The 4,761-nt window shown below is 40.4% G+C and overlaps 1 long non-coding RNA gene across 1 annotated transcript; it reads right to left on the bottom strand.

Annotated features, from left to right (window-relative positions):
- Nucleotides 1–1,038: 1,038 nt before the first annotated feature.
- LOC107761033 (uncharacterized) lies at nucleotides 1,039–3,088 on the bottom strand. Its single transcript, XR_012693723.1, has 3 exons — nucleotides 2,378–3,088; nucleotides 2,119–2,292; nucleotides 1,039–2,038 (listed from the first exon to the last, which is right to left on the bottom strand). It is a non-coding gene; the product is annotated as an uncharacterized LOC107761033 (long non-coding RNA).
- Between the last annotated feature and the right edge of the window lie 1,673 nt (nucleotides 3,089–4,761).

The raw sequence follows: 4,761 nt of genomic DNA, 5'->3' as shown, positions 1-4,761 counted from the left end.
CACAGTTGAAAAAGGTTATCCGGAAGGAATATTAATGTTATTACGTATTTTTCATGCATTTCACCCATTTATACATGTGCATTGACCCATGACCAGATGACATTATATACGCGTATATATGTATATTATATTTATATGGGATACGGGAAAAAGGTTACGCGTTATATACACATCACCACCTAATTAGTTGGTATATGATGATGATGTTGCCCACATTGGCTGAAATATGACTCAGACGGCGTTATATACGCGTATATATGTATGTATATGTATATGGGATATGGGAAAAGGTTATGGCGTTATATACGCACCACCACCTGATCAGCTGGTATACGTTGATAATTTGCCCACAGTGGCCGAGATGATATGATGGGATGCCCTCAGAGGCTTGATGATGTTATGAACGCATATACATGATTCAAATGGCATTATATACGCGTATATATATGTGTGTATATATATATGGGATATGGGAAAGGTTATAGCGTTATATACGCACCACCACCTGATCAACTGGTATACGATGATGATATTGCCCACAGTGGCTGAAATGATATGATAGGATGCCTTTAGAGGCTTGATGATGTTATGTACGTATAGACCTATGCATTACATGACATTTATACGCATATGCATGACATTATAAATATTTCATGATTTACAGAGCTATTCAGACTTACAGGTTGAGTCCTTTACTTCATGTTTCCTCCATGCTCTTTATATATATTTACATGCCTTACATACTCAGTACATTATTCGTACTGATGTCCTTTTGTTGGGGATGCTGCATTCATGCCTGCAGATATAGATAATCAGTTTCACGAGCCCTCATAGTAGACGAGATTTGCACTCAGTGAAGGATCGGTAAGACTCCACCTCATTCAGAGTGCAGCCGAGTCTATGTGTCATCGTGTCAGATTTTTGCTACAGACTTACGGGTCGGTACCCTGTCCCACTTGATGTCAATTAATCTTAGAGGATTTGTATACAGAGGTTCAGTTTATACGGTATGTTAGAGTCCTTGAAGGCCCATATGTATTCATGTCTTAAGAACGATAGTTTTATTGATACAGTGTTGCCCACTTACAGTTGTATATTATGAGTTGTTAGTCATGTTGGCCCATGATAGTTACAAAAAGAATGAGTTCAGCTAATTTGAACTAGGTATCTTCTACTTTTGATCGAATAATTATGAGTTACAGAGTGGTTCGCTCGGGCCAGCTCGACATCGGGTGCCAACTAAGCCTCCCCAAGTTTGGGGCGTGACAGGGGACCTCCTCCTCGCCGGTCCCCACGACCCCGTGGGGCACCCCTGCCTCGTCCCCTCTGTCTTGCTACGGGCCTACCCTATGGTAGTTCTCTGGCACAATATAAGCAGGGGCGTTCTCTAAGCGCTCTTTCTCTCTAGCTCGATGTAGTGTCCGGGCAGCCAGCTCCGTAAACTGCCGGCTATACTCCTGCAAAGCGATCGCAGGATCGCTGACATGCTGTTGCATCTGCAGTCCCAACTGGTGGACTAAATGTAGACTAATATCCTGCATAACATGTAAAAATATAAATTATAGAATGCTATATCACAATTATAAGTAAGAATACCAAATAACATATCAGTTCCCCGTGCCTCTCGACGTATGGAACGTACTGACTGCCAGCTCGGTGAATGGGGTTCCCGATGAAACGTTGGGTAAAGTTGCGGTACCAGGGCAGATACTCATGCTCAGCATCCTCCAGAGTTTGTGGAAGGGGGCGGAATCAGCTCTAATCGCTGGTCCCAAGTAAATATCTGATCCTGTAGCCATGCCAAATATGCGTCGTCCACCCCGTGACAATCATCCCGCTAGTAATATATGGCCTCCCAGGTGGGCGCTGTCGGTACGAGCTGCAGCTTGCCAAATTGGCGAAGTACCCGCTTGGTGGCATGATGCTCCACAATATTAAGGCAGGATAACGGGACGGAAGAGGCCCAAATATCACAGCCAACTGAGCAACAATCGGGCAAGCAAGCTATCAGCGCGTCGCTGTATGGCGTCCAGATGAACTATTAAGGAAGAACACAAAATGTTAGTATACGCAACTTCTGTTTGAAGAAATTACAAGTAAACTTAGTTATACATTTACCTGTGCGCCATCCAACAAATCCAATATATCCCTGCACAAGGAGAGATTATGTCGAGCCTCGTACTCGCGCGTATGTCGTCGCTGGCGTACCCACCTCCTAGCTAGAGGGAGCAACTCCGGATCTAATGGTGGTAGAGGTGGTTGCAACTGCAAGAACCGCTCCCAGGACCAAACCTAACATAAAAGGGTTGACGTAAAAGTTAAGATATATTTTTACTAGGTATGTTAAAATGAATAGAGTATTCGAATAGGTTGTCACCTGTAGTAGCGGCAAGAATCCAACAACCTCATGCTGGGTACCCATGCTCGCCCGGCACATGCATCTGTATAAGTAGGCGAGAACAGTAGATCCCCAGCTGTACTGGGGTAAATCATCTAGCCGCTCAAGATGATGAAGAAATCTCAAGCTGACTAGGTTCCCCGAAGTGTTCAGGAACAAGACCCCTCCAAACAACAGGAGTAGCAGCAACCTCGTATGCCTGTCAACATGATCATCTAGTGTAGCGCCATCGATCTGAGGATGCAATGCCTCCCACCATAGTCGAATAGTTGTCAACGGAAAACGACTGGTCCCATGCAACACAGTCTCATATTCTGACCGGAAACTTGTGAGCCGCTACAGCAAGTCCAGGTACTGCACATGTGTCATCTCTCTCATGCCCTCCGGCAGAGAAACGGGCAGTCCATCTAAGGGAAACCCGTATAACACCTCCACGTCCTGCAGTGTGATGGTGGCCTCGCTAATGGGCAGGTGGAATGTATGCGTCTCTGGTCACCACCGCTCTATCAAGGCCGTGAGCAAAGCCCAATCGAGCTGCAGCCGCCCAATCTCAATCATCCTGTAGAAACCCGTGTCCCGCAGGCGCGACTACCCGATCATGGAGAACTCTGTCATGCAGAAAGTCCCACATGTCGTCCACTCTCCTGGCGCGGAGAGTATCGGTTAGTAACTTACCCTCCTATATATGGGCGGACCTATGATCGCCCTGTAACGAGAGTAGCGCATCGCTGTAGGGTCCCGGATGAATAGGCAACACATCCATGTCGTCTACTGTAAATTAAACAACATTAATTACATGTTAGTTTTATAATTTTAAATATTTGTTTTGTAAATTAAATAATTAAATTTTATAATTATATAATATTTAATTATGATGTATTTACGTAAGGGTTCTAGGCCAGATACTTGAGGCCCAGTAGCACCAAGATATCCTAAATTCTTCCATGTGTTAGTTTTATTATAATTTTATATGTTAGTTTGCAAATTAAATAATTAATTTTTATAATTAAATATTCACATATGGGTTCCAGGCTCCACATTTGGATCCCAGTAGCACCAATTTATTCTATGTGTTTGTTTTATTATTTTACATATTAGTTCATAAATTAAATATTTAATTTTTATAATTAAATATTCATATATGGGTTCCAGGCTCCATATTTAGAGCCCAGTAGCACCAATTTATTCTATGCGTTAGTTTTATTATTTTACATGTTAGTTTGTAAATTAAATATTTAATTTATTTAATTAAATATTCCCATATGGGTTCTAGGCTCCATATTTGGAGTCCAGTAGCACCAATTTATTCTATGTATTAGTTTTATTATTTTACATGTTAGTTTGTAAATTAAATATTTAATTTTTATAATTAAATATTTCCATGTGGGTTCTAGGCTCCAAACCATATTTGAAGCCCAGTAGCACCAATTCTTTCTATGCGTTAGTTTTATTATTTTACATGTTAGTTTATAAATTAAATATTTAATTTTTATAATTAAATATTCCCAAATGGGTTCCAGGCTCCATATTTGGAGCCCGTAGCAACAATTTATCCTGAAATCTTCTATGTGTTTGTTTTATAATTTTATAATCTTATAATCTTCTGGTGGCATGAGGTCTATCTAGATTTATGAATCAATAGTCTTGATTGAGACTCTAGGTGTATTTTGGCATCTCTAATAGTATCTGTAGAAATTCTGAATACGACTATTTATTTGAAACCTTGTTGATATTTTCAAAGCTTCTAGTAATCTCATTAACTTGTATATGATAAAACCAGACCTGAGTTTACACAATGGTCTAATTAAGAGGCTATAAAAGCAAATACACTTGCATTCATTAACTGTTGAAAGGATGATCTGTATGCTTTTCTTTTTACCTTCGAGATTATCTGATCTCAGATGCTTAGGTTCTCTGATGGTCACATAACAATGTCCATGCTTCTATATGTGTCTAAAACTCAACCCTTTAATCTTTTATTGTGTTAATCATTTACTTGGTTTGTAAACACGGTTATGATGGTGTAAATAAACTACCTTATTTTCTCACGGTATTCTGTTGGGCTCTATTAAAAGGGGTATATACTTCTATGGTATGTCAATGTTATGTTAATCGGTTTGCATTGAAAGTTCCTTGTTGGCACTTAAACATGTGGGGAAGAATAAATTATTAGTGGTTAGGGGTATTTAGGACTAGAGTTTAACTTTTAGTTGGACTACCCTCCTTGACACAAGCATTGCCTTGGGTCTTGAATCCCTTGGAAACTTTAAAGTGTCGGGGGATTCAAATGAGACTTTGGCCTTGAGTGGAACTCTACCCTTAGCCATTAATTCATTGATATTCATTACTCCCTTTGGGTTTAG

The sequence above is a fragment of the Nicotiana tabacum genome, chromosome 1, assembly GCF_000715075.1.
Source record: "Nicotiana tabacum cultivar K326 chromosome 1, ASM71507v2, whole genome shotgun sequence".
NCBI lineage: Eukaryota > Viridiplantae > Streptophyta > Magnoliopsida > Solanales > Solanaceae > Nicotiana > Nicotiana tabacum.
This window is presented reverse-complemented; position numbering and strand designations above follow the sequence as displayed.